Source organism: Euwallacea fornicatus, chromosome 13, assembly GCF_040115645.1.
Source record: "Euwallacea fornicatus isolate EFF26 chromosome 13, ASM4011564v1, whole genome shotgun sequence".
NCBI lineage: Eukaryota > Metazoa > Arthropoda > Insecta > Coleoptera > Curculionidae > Euwallacea > Euwallacea fornicatus.
This window is the reverse complement of record NC_089553.1, coordinates 1,355,892-1,374,473: the sequence shown is the minus strand read 5'-3', so window position 1 is coordinate 1,374,473 and position 18,582 is coordinate 1,355,892.

Here is an 18,582-nt window from a genome sequence, read left to right as displayed (position 1 = left end):
CCCATTTGAGGGTTTTGCTGCAAAGAAATAAGTATCCATAAATATACGTACAATGGGAGTTAAATGTAACGATGGCGAAGGGACCAAACAAAAAGGGTCGTTATATCTAAGCGTCATTAGACCAACGGCTATTTTTTTATGATTAAAGAAATATGGAAAAAACACAAAAGATTATTAAAAAATTTGGGATTATAATAAATGAATAATAAAACTTAAATAATTTAATATAACTTCTAACTTATTTACGGGTACATATGTATGCTAAAAATATTATTTATGCAAATATTCTGTTGTTTTTTGGCATGTAATTAAAATAACTTAATTCTATTTTTTTCCTCTGGGGAACGGATTTCATTCAAAAGCCTTTTTTGAACCAGGTTTCTATCACTGTAACTGGTCCACTGGCAGCTTCACCACTTATTTTTCCACATAGAATGTTATGTCTTTGTCAGAAGTGTTTAATCTAATTTTTTTACCATTTATATTCCGGGCCTTTATTTATTAATTTAGTAAACTGTTCTGTTTTTGCCTGTAATATTGGCCTACTGACTGCTGATTCTTTACTTCTTTCTTTTTTACATTACTTAAATAATGCCTGACCAATATCCCCACGATTGGATAACTTAATATTTTAGAAGCAGTGGAATGCGATAAGTGCAACTCGTTTGAAATGGTATTATTGCTTTCGCCTGTTTCAAGTTTGGAAAACTTTTCTTTATCTTAAAATTATTTTTTAAATCGCAACAAAATTACAATAAGGTAAATAAGCTGAAAAAATATATAATGAACACAGCCTCTAGCTCACATAGTCCTCCTTCATAATTCAGAATTTTCACGATAATTCCTATTCTTTCTACACTCTTCTATAAAAAAATGAAGTTCTTTGAGTCATTTATTGACACAAAACATAAATGAAAATATTGTTATATAAAAAAATCATATTTTATAGCTTAAATCAACAAAATCCTTTGTTACCTTTTGAATTACTTAGTGTCGGTAAATGATTCAAACGAATAGATTTTTTTGTGTATTTATAATAATTGCAATATAAATTCGTCACTGCCAGCATTTAATTAGAAATTCCACAGAAAGAAACCGAAACTTGCAAAAAACCGATGTTTTAGCAGCTTTACATACAAATCGCAGAAAAACCTCAACCATACATATGTAAGTGTGTCAAATATGTATATCAAAGAGATTTTCTGAGGTTTGTGTATAAAGCCGCTAAAGGCACTGCTTTTAAAAAATGTCGGTCACTCTTTGAATTATATTTCAAAGAATACCGGTAGAGTCGATTTTATACTACAATTACCATACTATATATCGAAGAGTTATTATATCCGGTTAGCAAACTACTGAAAATGTTTTTTTTGCGGAGGTTGAAAGGGACTTCGTCGCTAATACCAACGTCGTAATAAGCAGACTTTTTTACATTGGGGTAAATGCAAATCTAACCAAACAAATCGACACGTAGTTTTGCAATGTGACGTCACCGGAAAATGACGGTTTGGATCAAGAAGACTTTGGAAACAAAAGAATGAAACTTCTGTTGTTAGTTTCAATGACATCTCCGTGTTTCTTCTCGTGTAGTTCGCGAAAATGATCAAATCTCGACTAAACACCTGCAAAATATTTGGAAAAACTTTTGTGGAGTTAAAGGTTAATTAAATAGAAACGCAGTGAGTGCTCATACGGCATTCTGCTCGGTTAAAAATGGGTAAAATCATACTTTTAAAATTCGATTTTACTTGTTGATTTCGGGAATATCTTTTCGTTTGTTTTCGGGTCTCCGAAACTGCACGATCACCGAGTAGCGTAACTGGAAGTGAGTGTTTTGTGGACAACAAATAATAACTGAAATTTCTCTTTTCAATGTCCGAGGAATGGCAGTTTGTTTGACAGGCTTTCAGAAGGTTTATTTGCGGTAAGTGATCGATGTTTGATCATTGTACCTAATTTAATCTTTCTTAATTTTATATTCCGGGTTAGTAGCCACTTTAGATGGTTTTTGTTACTATTTATATGTTCTTTCTTAAACATATGCACCCTGCATATTATTTCGTTTCGCTTATCGTGGCCATGGTTATACCGATGAGCTCTACGCTCGCAAAATAGGCTATAAAGCTAGTTGAATGTTTGGAGGTCATCGTGTCTTTGTCATCGTTCACCTTACGACTACATAGTACAATTTTATTTTGATTAAGACAATTTTTCTTTTCTAAAAAGGTTTTATTACATTAATCTGATGTGATTACAGCAAAACAAAATTATTAATTAACTACGCATTTGATGATCTGCTTTATATAATAAATTTATCTGTTGAGCTAAGATTGAGGTTCATCTAATAACATGACTCTCAGCAGATGGCATGAATTCCTGAGAAGTACTCATATAATGGTACCATTACAAAATGCATTGTACAGTTTTTTTTAAATGTTTCCGTAGTGATTTCGATTCTTAGATAAATCAGCGGCATGGTAGAATTTTATTTAAATTAATACAATTTCCTTTTATTAAAAACTTTATTGCATTAATTTGATGGGCAAACTTATTAACTAACTACACATTTGATGATCTGCTTTACATAATAGATTTATATGTTGAGCTAGCATCGAGGTACATCTAATAATATGATTTCTAACAAATGACATTAATCTTACGCAGTGGTCATCTAACTTTAGTATGAAACAAGTTTTTCGAAATATGAAGTAAACTAATTGAAGGGTTAGCTCGAAACGAAAATTATTTGTCAAATACATTTTTCTGATTTCCGAAATCCTGCATTATTTCGTCTAGTATCCTAGAGGAGTAGAAAGGTGTTCATATATACTCATAGTATTATGTAGTATCTCAATCCAACATTACATATATACATATATCAATACATGTATAACGAATTTATTTCCCACCACTTATTAAGACATTTTGAGATTATTTAATATTATGTATTTTAGCGTGAGAATTAAAGTTATTGTTATTTTCAGAAAAAGCCGTGCGCCCCAGTTTTTTTTAATCGTTCTGGTACGTGCGCTACTGCTGGGTTCAAAAACGGTTTTCTGTTCAAAATTATGCGTCCCATGTAACTATGGACGTCTAAATTTCGATAAAATATGTCAAACGTATTCGTAGAAATTGACAGTTTTGTTAGATCGAATTTGACCCATAAGTATTGGTTTTTCCGAAAAGTGCCATGGGAAAACATTCTTTTTTCTTGAAGCTTTGCTTTCTAGCCCAATTTTGGAATCGCCTTGTACATTATTTGACAGTGGCATATTGCGGTTTATTTCGAGCCTTTTGAAGACAAATTTCTTGCGTTTACCATTCGACGAAATTTCTTAATAATGCGAAGAGTTTAAAAGTGTATTTTAAGTAATATAAAATTTTATATATATTCAAGTCTCAATGACTGTTTTTTTCAAATGCTACACCCTGTATATTATTTGATGTTAGCAACATTCTACCGTTCATTGCGAGTTTTATAAGTACTCTTTATCCTATAACTAGCACCTTACAGTTAGTTGCCTAAAAAAATGCATGTCCATGTTACCCGGTTCAAATTACATAAATATCCCTACCAGTTATATGTCTAAAACTCCACTTCTCCAACTAATGCCCCACATCGCACCTATCTATAATCATCCAAAAAAAAAACCACCCTGTATTACCATCCCGCAGCAACTGCACCATCTGATCCGGCGGCCGCCCTAATTAATCATCCTCGACATTGAGAGCGTTTCGTTGTCGTTGGGGGTTATTTATCACACGCGTTTGCCGCCCGCCACCCCCTCTTGCGGTCCCTGGTCCAGGGTAATTACCCGCTGGATGACACCGCCCCCCGGCCAATCGAAGCGCACCGTTGCCCACCCTTACGAGCCTCGATCGATCGCGAGGGGTGCGCATGTGCCCCCAACGCTCGAAGGGACACTGGCCGGCTCAGCACGTGCGATACGTGTGTATTGGACAGGACGGGGGTGAGGTTTAAGGGTGGAGGGCGGTTTTGGCGGTGCGATGGGGTCGATAGCCTTGGGGCAATGAAGAAAATATGCATGTGGACTATCCGACGAGAATGGTTTTTGTTGGTATTTTGGAGGTTTTTATGGATTATGATGAGGGACGTACCGGGGCGGCTAAAGGGCGAAATAATCTTTTTCACCGTAATAAATTGCAACTTGTATCACCACTGCTGAGATTCAAAAAAAAATTATGGGCATTTACGTAGTTTAACAAGTGTGGAAAGTGACTCTTTACTGCCTACTCGCTAATTGCAGTTACATCAATATTAAAATATAGAGCAATAAAAATACATTTTTTCTACGAATGCATATGTGGTAACTTTGTGTCTTTTAAAAGTTTAATGAAATATTAGCGTATGGTAAAAAATTTTACCGCACTCACGTCAAGTGCAATGACTTACGAAGATTTTTGGCACAGATCTATGTTACCGCATTTTTCGTGAAATCACATGTTTTAAGACACATTTGTATCGATTTTACCAGTGATTATGTTATTATTACTTAGCAAAAGTTTTTGGAGTGCGGCCTTCCAGAACATTTAGAAGTTGATGATGATTGAAAGAGTAAATGAAATATGTGGCTTCTAGATGACAATTACTTTAACTGTGGAATAGGAAGAAGAAGACATCAGACATATCCTTCTAGATCACCCGATATGAATAGTTTAGATTATTTTTGTAGGGTTCGAAATGATAAATCTAAGAAGCAGAATATTCGAGTTATAGGGCATTATTAAACGTACAGTCAGAATACCGTCTTATTGTCTAAAAAATATAATCAAAAACGAAATTTATATTTTAATATTAATTTGTATTCTACTAAAATTGGTCTCATCTTCTGGACAAAATTGAACGACATTTCTTTGGAATATACGCGCTCTCTCACTCATTAAAATCCCTATGGCGTAATATTGCCCCTATGAATTAGTGTCTCAGTAAATGAATATTGCTTTGTTTCAACAACAATCCAGTTACTATTTTTTGGGCTTGTACACGAATCCCTGTCGACAACCCCGCCCGCCAATCCCGTAAATCCCTTTCTCATGAGCTAAGCCAAGACGTGCAAACTAGCTGCCACGAACATGTAACCTCTTAAATATTCAAAGGCTTCCGTTCCCCCCGAGTCCCCCCACGTCATATTCCGGGAGAAGTTCATATTTGCAAAAATAGCCGGCGGCCTTGCGGATTCGCCCCGGGACATGGAGCTGCGTCAGGAAACTTTAGGGCTTCCAGCGTGTTCGTAATGGCTTCGGATATTCTGCCAGGCTACAGGCAACCAATATATTCATCGACGTAGCTTTCGTGTTGCCTCCTCTGTTTCTGATGTTTTTGAATTGATTTTACCTTGGAGAATATGAGAGAGAAATGGCGTAAACTACCTATGTAGAGGCAATTATAAGAAACTCTCGAAAAACGAGTCCCTTCTATATCCCAGAACTACTTCTTTATTTATATATTTCCAATAACTCCCTTGAAATTCCGCTTGTATCTCAAGCTCAAAATCCATTTGGTCCGTTTGGTTTTGTTTAAAGAGGGTTGTGACTCGAGGCTCTTCTATAGATGGTGACTTGCCCATGATGATATAGATCCCGTCTTAAGGGTCAGGTTGTCGAAAATTCCAAAGTTAATTGTGTCAACAATTTCTATTATCCCTAGGGGGGTAAATACTCTCTGATTTTTACAAAGAAACACAGATGTTACCTATACGGCAAAAGGCCGCCCCCACTGGAGCCCATATAAGATATTAGAAATCAATAAGAAAGGCCACGCATGAACAGCGAGGTTCCAAATTTTAATAACTTATTTACACGTTCTACGGTGTATTCGACAGCCCCCAAATATGGGTAATCCATCAATTATATTCTGTCGTTTTGGAGCCATCGATCTATGGAAAGGAGGCTGTTCATAAAAAATGCGGCTTGTTATTGGCCGGTCGACCGGACATCAGGGGTGCGAGTAAAACACGTTTCCAGTTATGGACATAATTAAAACGCAATGGACTCGTGCTGGGCTGGACATTGGTCACCAAATGAACTGGTTTACGCACGAGCATACATGTGTACTCACTTGTGAAACCTAATAGACGCGAGGGCATAACCAGTGTTAAAGTCACCTCGTGTAATTTATGACGTTTTAATTAAGTCCCTTGTTTTGAAGTAAAATATCTTCGTCATTTTATCCACAATTTTGCAGATTTGTCCGGCACGTGTGAAAAAGTAATACGAATGAAATTATTAAATTAATCTAACAAAAATTTTCTATTTTTGTTGAACAAGTTTCCATTTATTCCTTGCCATAATTAATGGCATTATCACTTAAATTTAAACTCAATACCCCTCTCAGAGACCTTTAATATGGATAACAGTATAAAGGCTTTCTAGGCTTCGTTATCTCTGCGAACATCTGTAACGTTCGCATTTCGAAGTGCCACAACATCATAATGCACTCGAATTAAACCCTTTCGGGACTGTTCAGGTACACAGCTGGAATTTTTTTAATCGAAAACTCGGTATGCAAATTTACGAGGCTCAATTGTTACATATTGTGCTCAAGGTGGAACGATAGGAAAATTCGGCTACCTGGATGCCCCCTGGGTCGACCCGTGACAGATAAAGATTTAAATAATAAAAAATTATATTTTGTTTTGGGTCGGTAGGCAAACTGTGGTCGGAAAGGGTTGAATTCCGGATTTGGAAAGCTGATGATGAATTTCGACGCTGTGTCGAGCAGTAAATATATCAAACGAACATGTCGATTGGAAATTGCCATAAGGCAAAATGGAACTTTTTGGCTACAAAATCCTATAAAAATGTTTCTTAGCAATAAAATCGAATTTTGTTTATTGAAATTTATAATTGCTTCCACTGTGCTCCTCTCATGTATTGCGAAATGCAAAATCCTCTGTAGTCACTCTCGTGTCACATCGTTGTTTTTGTTCATCACGTGCGGTTAGGCAGACAAAAAATGTTAATTATGGTCCTGTTACTTGGAGCCGTAAGAAAGCTTTTTAACTAGGTTGACACAAGATATGTATAATACGATCGTTTAGTACTAAAATAACCTTCGTATAAAGTTGCTGTTGTTTTGTTTAGGCAATTGTAGAAGAGTTTTTGCAAATTTTTAAGGTGGTTAATTATTACAATTAAATGCAAAAAATTCTGAAAATATATGACGAACAAGTTTGTTGTGAAAGTCAAAATTATTAATCGTTCATCAAAGTAGGTATTAGTATACTATTTTCCGTCGAAAGGATTTCGAAGAACAAAATTAAATAACAAAGTTCTAAAAATATTCTAAACGCTAAAATGAAAAACTTCCATAAATGACAGATGCTGATCATATGAGAAACATGTATCACGTGGTGTGATCATGAGTTAGGTCATAAATGAAACATGTAGTACATATTGAAGGAATGTGTTAATATTCAGTCGACGGAAAAATATTTAAAAAGGTAAAAAATCAAAAGCTATTTTAAGAGACATTTCAGACAAGATCCTGATATCTCAAGGCAGTAATTCAAGATATTATCCATTTTCCTTCTAAATTTTAGAAGAGAATCGTATGTACACATAAAATTATATCTTTAAAATGAGAAACTTGAACTTTTTAAGAAAAATTGACATTTTCAACGACTTTGACTTAAATTTGAAATATCTTGGAAAATCATGTCTCTAAAAAGGGGTTCACACATAACATAACGCCATGAAGGGATTTTCAGCTACAATATGAAATGCATACAAAGCACCTTTCAACAGTGAGAAAATCGACTACAAGGAAAGCCTTAAGAGAGTAACTTCCAGGAGTAATACACTGAGATGAGTCGGTTTTAAGGCATCAAATTTATCCTCTTAATTTCCAAAGACAGTCGCCATTTCTTAATGATCCTGCATTCGATTAAAAATATCTCTAGTTTTTCAGGGAAATGATAAAACGCTATTAGTAGAAATTTTACGGAAGACTGTTTGACGGCAAACAACTTGACTATTTAGGAAATTTTGGGACCTCCCAGGTACGAGACCTTAAATTTACCTTATAAATTTTCGAAGAAAGATGTACGATATCACTGCGTAAAAACTACACCTGGACAATGAGAAACTCAGCTTCACAAATAATTTTAAGAGTCTGGGATGATATCAAGACATGATGAGGTTTCAAGGCATTAAGTTTAATGTTTAGATTTTCAAGGAATTTGCCATTTTAAGACGCTTTTGCCCTAGACTAAAAATATTTATATCTTTCACGCATGATATCACGATATGAGTAGCTGCAAAAGCACATCATGACGGTGACAAAGTGAACTCACAAAGAGCTTTATTAAGACAATAATAAAAACAATTCCAGACATGGTATTATGGATGATGAGATTTTAGCGCATTAACTTTACCCTCTTAATTTTCAAAGAAAATCGCCATTTTTTGACGTCTCCAGTATTAAAATTCGTTTAAATCTTATAGGTATGATATCCCAGCAGGAGAAAAAAAATACTTTTGGTGCATTTTTGGTATGAATTACAAATGGGTAGGTATACTCGAAGAATACGACAAAACTGTGACAATTATAACAAAAATCTCTCAAAAAAAAAAATCTGCTGGACACTTATTCTGTGGGCTGTTAAAACTGCGAGCATTTTATAAGTCGGCCTTTTCTCTTCGTGTAACTTATGATACGCATCATGTTTGGCCCAAAAAAAGAAAAATAAATTGACCACTGATGGGTGTACCGAAGAGCACATTTTTCGTCCGAGATAAAAATAATCAATAAGGGAAAAGCCCGGAGCAGAAAAGATCAAATGTAATGCATTTAAGTTATCTGCTGAGCTTTTAGGAGCTTACGGGACGTGTCGCATGCAAATTTCACTCCATCAAGCTTTACGCAAACACTTCGGAGGGTGTTCGGAGCTTATAAAAAAAGAGATGCGGTCTCAGGAGGAATGATAACGTTCGTTCATTACTAGACTGCATAGATGCACAATTCCTTCTCCTCACCCTTCATTATAGTCGCACTTCCCATGCTTTGCCCTTCGTCTTCCTTGAAAAGGCCCTAACAACGGTTTGCATATTATTGAACCCCTTCGATACGTAATGATCGGATTTAAACAAATCACGGATCGCCAGGTAAAAAGAAATTTTTTCACACGCATGGGAGATTTGTGTTTCTACATAAGAGAACTAATTTTAATCCAAAAATAAATAAGCGAAAAAAATCCTGTTACCATATTACGCCTTTTATCGTATTGTTTTCGGTCTAGTGGCCAAGCGTATACCGTGGAACGAGCCTTTGTCAAATATTATGGGTAAACACGGGGGCCGAAGGGTGAGCCCAATGGACAGTGATTTATGCTCGGAGCTTGACCAATGGGCCCTAAATAATCCTTAAATTAACTTTATATTTCTTCCTTGAAACATCAGTCTTGCGTCCATTTTATATTGCATATTCCTCATCTATCGTCAACATCCAAATGACCATCCCCCTAGCAGAAAACGGACTTTCCTGAAGCCATAATGGTAAATTGGCAAAAGGGAGTCCATTATCCTGCTACACATGCCGTCCTTATCTCGCAGCAGCCCTTATCCGGACCCTCCAAAATGGCCTTTGCAGGATTCAAACGGAGCAGGGGGACGTCAAGTTTATGGCCGTTCGGAATTTACAACTGGCAGTTTGGGTCCCTCGAGATGACCGTATATTCGTACCCGAATAGGTTTATTGCATGCTAGGGCGGAACTCAAACTTGAATATATTGGCCGTGTAAAATTCCTTAATAGATTCCAGAGGTTTCTCCATAATTTACGACTTTTGCAAACTTGTTTAATCGTCGGTAATGCAGGAAGTCCCGGCCCTCAGGAAAAAGTTGGATAAAATAAAATCAATCGGTGGGTCACGCGCCCTAACGTTTTAGGTTTGTGATATTTTACTTTGGAGGAGAGTTCCAAGTTCGTTAGTATTCAGGGAGCGAAACCGGCCGACCCTCTTCACGGAATCCACCAGGAGAATCATAAAACTTCGAAGGGAAAGGTTTCACTGAATTACCGCCATTAGGTGACTTTATGTCATATCCAATTCGATTCGGTGTTTTGCTGCAAACTGCTGCTGTTGCCTCATGGCGTATTCTTGGGAGGGGAGCCCCAATTAGAATAGGAATTTTACTGCTTTGTTTCATACACACAAGAAAATTTATAGTTATGCAACGAGGTTCTTTTTTATCATATTGTGAAGAGCATGGCCAAGTACCCTTATACCATACAGGGTGGTTTTGTAATGGCGAATAAGCCCTTCGGTGTGTTGCAGGGCACCACTGAGCGAGTCTTACATAAATAATTAAAAAATTCTACCTGTTTCCTTTTTTTAGTTATTTGATAAAAATGGGATCAGAAGTTTGGTAACATATTGCGATTAGCTGGTGTGATGCTGATACATTGATAAAATCGCTGTTTGTTGTGTCGAATGAAAAATTTATTGTTTGACTTGGCCACTAATGGCCATTAATGTTATTGTAATAAATTAATAGAAAGAAATACGAGCAGAGCTCTATCAGAAAGAAATTATTTTATTTGCAAAAAAGTTAAAATAAATTTAAATTTTAGATAGGTGCATATCTAAGCTAAGATATATAATAATAATAACAACAATGAAGAATCAAAATATTAAATGCTTAAAGTTTTGTTCTTGAATATTTAAACACATTTGCGCTTGATGCAGAATGCTTTCTTGCGCACGTTGTAACGTTTGCGGCGTAGAACATTATTTATCCTGTTACGGAGATCCTGCTCATCAGAAATGGGTGTATAATAGACTAGAACTTTTCTGTGGCTCTAAAAGAAAAAGTCGAGAGGTTTGAGGTCCGGAGACTTCGGCGGCCGACGCATTGGTTCATTGTAATCAATCCATCGTTCCGTAAATTCTGCGTCCAAAAAATCCTTATCGGCTCAGCAAAATGATCTTGTGCACCTGCAGTGCATCTGCACTGTGTTTAGCTGCATCCATATAGTATGTATTTTGGGTAAGAGGCATTTCATCAACATGGTCTTGGAGGTCATTTCTGAGAAAATCCAAAAAAATTAATCCATTTATACCGTAAAATGTCGGCTAGGAACAAATAGAGCGGTTCAGCTAAACTTGCTTTATACAGAAATTGGTCGTTTTCATTTTACAGTGTGTCAAAGTCATTTTTTTAATTATATAAATTGGAAATAAATCTCATAGTTTTTGAAACAAATTGTTTAAGAGTGTAGTTATGACTGATTATCCAGTTCTGTTTCCTAGCTAAGTTAATGAATTAGTGATTTTCATAAGTTTTTAGCAGCACACCGAAAAACTTCGTCAAAAATAATTCGAAAACGGTTAAAGAATCGAGTTTTTTTTAGTACCTTTTTGATGTAGAACAGTGCAGAGTATCAGAATTCATAAAAATATTAAAGTTGTGGGCACCAATAAAAAAGTAGGGCAAATTTTTTCTTCTAAATTAAGGCATTGGTGATTTCACTTATCAATTAGCTTCGAACAGAGATTTTTAATGAATGCGTCGTGCCCATAAATCCCCTGGGAGCATTTGTACTAATATTTTAAGGAACGCGTTGCTTATACAGGGTGTTTACGAATTGCGGTCCTTAAATTCAAAACACCATTTTTTATAGCATTTTAGGAAAAATCTATTAACATGTAGCCGGAAATGGTTAGATTCCAAGATGCAAGGTATTAAAAACTTAAATATAGACAGGGCGTTTCTTAATAGATGGTAATCACGAGCTTATTTTAAGATAAAAACTTCGCATAAAGACATGTCCTAAATTGCTTTCAATTTGATTTTCAGGGTGTTTAAGTTTAATTTTTTCATTAATTTCTCTGCTATGTGTAAGGATAATTAACGTAATATTAGTAGTAACAATCATTTTAGTATTACAAACCAAATGAAATAACAATTATTTAAAATACTCTACAGGGCGTTCCTTGTTCCGTAGTCGCGCACTAAATTTTACATCAGACCTTTTTTATGACATTTTTAGGTTTTATTCATTTACTTCATTTAATGGTCTATAATTTTTATTAACATGTTTGCATTTTTAGAGTTTTTAACTAGAAACAATAGTTTAAGAAATATTTGCAAAGATTAAATCTATTAATTTTGGTTATATGGTAATTAAAATAATTGCTGAAAATGTCCTCCTCCTACCAAAATATAAGATTCTGCCGTTTTTGACATGAACCGCCGGACTCTATGGAAAATCCCAGGTGTATTTCTAATATCTCGGCAAGCATTTATACTTTTTCAACAATTCACTACCTTGCCGTTTTATCATGTCCTTAGGTCAATCGAGCAAACATAGATATTTTACAAATATTTCTTAAAATATTGTTCCTAGTGAGAAAACTGAAGAGGCAAAAGAGTTGATAAAAGACATTAGGGATAAAATGAAGTTAATAAATAAAATCTAAGAAGCGAGAGCGATAACGAAAAAAGTAACGTCTTGTAGGGTATTTTAAATAATTGTTAGTTGAATTTGTTGGGAATGCCAAAATGATTTTTACTGTCAATTTTAGCTTCATTATTTTTACAAATAGCAGAGAAATTAATAAATGTTGAAAAAAAACTTTAACACCTTGTAAATCATAATGAAGGTAACTTAGGGCATGTCTTTACATGAAGTTTTTATCTTAAACTGAGCTTATGATTCGACCATTTCATTTTTCACCACCCTTCAAGAAACACTCTGCATATTATTATTTGATATAAATTTTGAACGGTGAATGCTAGGTTCCAAAATTCTGCGGTATATGTACCGTACAAATCACAGAACTTTTTATTCACGTCACAAGATGTAACGATGGAGAATCGCCTTACGTAAACTGAGAAGTTACACAAATTTAATTTGCTAAAAAAGAATAAAGAAATATCTGAATGTCTAAATACAATGCTATTTTATTGCATGATCGCCGCTCAATTTGTTGACGTTGCCAGGTTCCCCTGACAACTGAGATTCCGAAAGCGTCAATCTTCGTTAACTTTTGGCGTTTTAAACTCTTATTTTCTTTGTTCATCCACTTTTGCGGTAAAAATTTGTTCTTTGGAGAACTAAAATAGTGCTCCTGGTTATGTATTATCGGTATTGTTATTGTTATTGTTGGTATAATGCCCAAGTTCTTAAACAGTCGATGTAAGGAGCTTGTAGCGTCCCTTATCGACGATTTTCAAAGAGAATCGGAAAATAATGGACCTTTATTAACATTGAATTTAGTTAGAGAGGTAAATTCAATTTTAATATTTTGAAATTGAGCATTATAAGAAAATTAATATACTGATAGCGTTGCAGCAATACCTGGCAAATTCCTGCAACATATTAATTTTAGAATGCTTGGGTAGCAGTGGTGATATGAAGTCTCTGACGTGAATAACAAGTTACATGATTTGTACTATATTTTTTAATTTTCAACACCTCATATCTTCGAATATAAGCGCTTTTGGCCATATATTAATAGAAAGATTTTTTTAATAACATAAGAAATTGTATCTTGAAGCTATGGACCGTACTTAGCAAACACCTCGTATATGCTATATGCGCTACGTGCATTGTTGATCCTAATAAACCTGGAAATATCTCCCCAATAGCTCTAAAAACCTGAACCATTTTACAGCAGTTCCTATCATAAAAATCCTTGATGTAACAAAACCGTTCAAAAACCCTTTCGAGTGTAAATACTATTCCTAGACGCAGATATGATATTTATGCCCGTTTTATGATCTGTCTGCGTGTCACAAAAGCAAAATCAACGATTGCAAGTCCCTACCATCAATTTTTCATTGATTACCATTCAGTTATGACAGTCGTGTTCGTGTTTTTGAATACATCTAGTTATCCATTCATATCCGGACCCAACAATGAGCGTGGAATCCCATATATTAAAATCGGCACACCCTTTGCCAAATAGAAAAAAAGGGACCGGAATTTTTGCATATACGCGATATATCAAAGTTCAATACAATGCGAACCCTTTTTGCATAGTTTTTTCGTAACCCTTTCTCACCCCATAATAATGTATGCGGCACCCCCGGTGCATGTCTTCAGGGTGTTTTTTCATTGTGCTCAGGTAACCCTTTCGACCCAGAATCTGACACCGTACGTTGATCGAAAAAATAGAGCAAACGAACTGTATCAAGATTCCTTTAGCTCCCTAGATCTCCCATGACGAGAGTTTTCACGCATTTGTAATGTTATACCTTATGGGGAAGGTTTAGCTGCCAAAAAATACACGAATAAACCTGATATAAGAGAGCGGAAATTCCCCCTTAAAATTACTTGCAATTATTGCAAATATTTTCAAACCCAACAAAACGCACTAAATGAGCTTTTGAACAGGTAAAGGATTATCACTGCTTCCAATATAGGGAATCCCATACACCAACAAAGGACTTAAAGGCACAAAAGATCCATTATTCGGAACGAGTTCCCTGTAAAAAATATTCATTCCTACGAAATTACATAAGCTACCTACAGCATCCCTTTTTCCCTACGACCTTTTTCTCGGGAATAAATTATGTCTGTCAGGGTGTGTGCGACCTCGTTTTTGATATTTTGTTTCAAATTTCAGCTCTTTGTAGTACGGTCCATCACATCTCGGTATGTGCCACGTTTACGTTAACTATATAGGAAAAAATCAATTAATAAAAGTATTCGTATACCCAAATTAAACTGTCACGAGAGATTTTATCTCGAACTTTTCGCACGCATCGTTACAGGGCACAATGAAAAATCATTTGCGGTAGCAGTTCGGGTGCCAGCCCGAATAATCCATCTTCAGGGTTCAATAGGATGAGCGTTTTAATCCGGTTTTTGTCGATGTTCTATGTGATATGTTCTGGCTGTGTGGATTAGGCTTGGGCATTATGTTATTATTAGCTTTCGGAAAGGTTTTTAAAAAATAATTAGTCTATTGTTTCAACTAAAATGTGGCCTCCAAAAGAAGCGAAACTTAACTAAAGTTTTGGGCTTTGGATATTAAGATAAGTTAAGTAGGTGTAGTCACATGGTGATATAAGTACTTTGGATGTAGGCATTAAACCAACGAAGAATCTGAGTAAATTTTATTACGAAGATACTTTTCATAGAAACAATGAAATGTTTATAGCGAAGTCGTAAGACAATTGTTTTGTTTAACAAACAGTATCGATTTCTGAGGACTATGAATTTGTCATTTTTCACAATTGCATTAAATGAATGTCATTACATGTCACCTTAGTCTAACATTACAATTAAATTTGTTCCGAGACCGAGACAGGTTCTGTGAATTGACGAAAAAGTTTTTTTAACAGAGCATTATTTCGTCCATATATATCGAGTTGGCCGGAATAATGACCCAAGTTCAAAACAAGTCTCACAAAAATATCAACAACATTTTAACGAGGCATCCCCCAATACTTAAAACTAAAATTAGTTGTTGAAAAATTGAAAAATCTGAAATGTTGGAAAACTTTTCAACTTATTTCCAACAAACCCCTCTTTATAAAAAAAAAATAAAAATAACTGCAAACCGGCTATGAAGCTTTCTTGCGTCGCGATGGTGCACATTTTGAACTTGTACTAAAAAATAAATATCATTCTTATTTTGGACACCGCATATTTGGGCGGATAATGTTTTCCGTCGCAAACTGGCCTTTATGTGACAGGCTTCTAGGTACCTATTTTACAACGTGTTTCGTAAACATGTAACGTAAATTTATTGGATATTGCTTGAGTCAAAATAAGAAAAGGACTTCCTCTGAACATATACCTGGAAACACTTCACTTTCAAAGTAAAGGGTGTTGAACTTTAAAAAAAAGTCGATTTTTCACTTTTTTTTTTAAATATGCTTATGCCGATTAAAATCAATTTTTCGCTGTAACAACAATGTTATGGTATATCATTTAGGTATCAGAGTTACTCCAGGAATTTCAGGGACAGGTTCATCGGATTGATCTTGGGAAATTGACTCCAAATGTAGGGACAATACCCAGCAGATTTTGAAAATTTTCAAATGTAGATATCACTACTTCAAGGCGGAACATAGGAATTCCGAGAGCGGGAGAAGGACCGTATAAGGTTTAATGTGCCCTCGATAATGATCAACAATGGCGTGGGCTAAATCAGTCCGGCTGTCATATCCACTTCGATGTTTAGATTAGTATAAATTTTGCTACGAATATCAGAGCAAAAAACACCAATGTAAATAAATGGAAAAAATCCAAAATACAATAGCTCTGCGCGTTCAAATCGAAATTTCTTATATGCTTTCCCTGCACTAGTGAAATCATTCATTCATCGGATACCGTTTTAAAATAAAGAAATCATTCCAGTCTTGGACTCACCAAAAAATCATCAACAAATATCAGTAAATTCAGATTATCATATTCATCAATGTCGTACCTTAATTATGCTATAATAGAGAAATTTACAATAATTTATAAATAGGAAACAAATCTAAACTAATTTAATCCATCACTAGAACTTTTATCAGGAAAAATTTTGAAACTCTAAGTCATCCGGGAACTTAATCTTGACCGACTTCATTCACTTCGTTGTTGGTCTTCTGTCGGAGAGGTATTAAACTTTGTGGTTCTTCTCCCATTTGCACAATTCGTATGTTTCGACTTGAACTTGTGATGTCTGTATAATAAATTAAGGTATATTCACCTACACCATTTTGTACTAAATTCATCGGGTACCTACTCGTGACATCAATTGGTCCTTGGACCAAATGTTATTACTGACAATTTGTCGAAAGTCTTTAAATTCGAATTATGTTTTTCCGACTGTCCGATTTCGATTTTATGTCCAGATCCAAAGAATTTCGGAACGGTTTCGCTAAGGAAAAATTTAGTATATAGGATCAGTTAAAAGTCACGGCGAAGCAAAGTTTTTTTCTTTGTAATAGAACACTCTATATTTCATTCAACGACTGAATATTTCATAAAATTTCAAACACCACATCACATATACCACACAGATTTAAACGTTCTCGAGATATCGAGTTATTATCATTTTTTGAGGTAATTCGCTAACCTCTAGACGTTTTAAATTAGTCAAAATCTTTGGTGGCTTTTGTCACATAATGTTTGTTTGAAATTTCGAGATTTCTGGTATTATGATAATCTAAGAGAAAAAGAAAAACTCGACATAGTGTTGAAACTTTGAGCAGGTTTAATTTCTTAATATGAAACGTTAATATTAGCACTTTCAATCCATTACTTCAATCCACTTGAATTCAATCCGGATTTAATCTATTCAAATAAGCATTTTGTGTATGAATAGGAATCATATATAACACAAACTACTCCAACCATTACTTTCAGAGTGATTGTGCGTTTGAGGACTAGAATGACAGATTGCCAGACTTCTTATGATCTAATGAATTCAGAATAGTGACTGAACAGTTAAGGGCGTTCGAAAACATTTGCAGATCTTGACAACTGACATTTTTGATATCGTGTGAATTGTCGTGAAAAATGCGAGAACCAAAACCATCTTTTCTTGAACTTATTTTGATATTTATTTGGGCCTTTTTATTCGATTTTATTACTAGATATTTTGATTTTTATTCGGGCCCAAGAAGCGTTTCCATCAGACATCATTTTCCCGATGCAGTGCATAACTCTCGCGAACATTTTTAATGCATCTCCCTTCTACGACTTGTTGCCTTGAAGCTGCCAAACAAGAAAACAAAGTGCCAAATACGGTTGTCGACGCTTCTTTAGCATATTTTTCATATTGCTCCGCATATGTATTAAGTTAGATCCTTCGCAGCAAATTACGTTTTCTGCTAAATCAGACGAAACTGAGGCAAAATGTGAGACGTGTACGCCTGTCTGGCGTGTATATGGGTTTGAAAAATGCCATCCGTGAATATGGTGGGCTTTCCTCTTGAATGATACAATTTGTCCTATCGACGATAAGCTTCGTTATTAATTTTATTTATGCCGAAAATTAATCAAATTCCTCAATGGCGTCATGTTCCCATTTCCGCTCAAACTCCTTCGAAATTAATAACCCTCGCATTAGCAGCGATTTATATCGTTAAGAAAGGTGTCATTTTCCCCCCAGTGATATTTTAATAACGCCCTTCGAAACTCCATGTTCAGCTCTTAAGACGTTGTTGCATATTTACAACCGTGGTTTTACAACCCTTTTGCTACGGAATTCGAAGAAGCCAAATTTGCATTTTTGTTACTTTTTTGATCACCCACCCACCATAAATATCGCCTGAATAAATCATGAAACCCCATTTCGAAATGGAGCGTTGTTTCACCCGGTAAACAAATTAGAACAACCGTTTCCTCTCCGGTGATTTCTCGCATTCCTTTAGAAATTACTTAAAGCATGTCACTGCATTTGACACGTAACATCGCGGCTTAGACATATTCTGGTATGGGTTCCCTACGAATGTTTTAAACAAGGATTCATCGGCAAAGCGCAGTCACATTCATACCAACACTCCACGTAATATCTGTCAAGTGGGATAAGAAGCATTCGTGTATGTGATAATTAGTCGTTGGCTGATTCTGTCGGGACAAAGTATAATTCCTGGGTGATTTATGTTGAGCTGA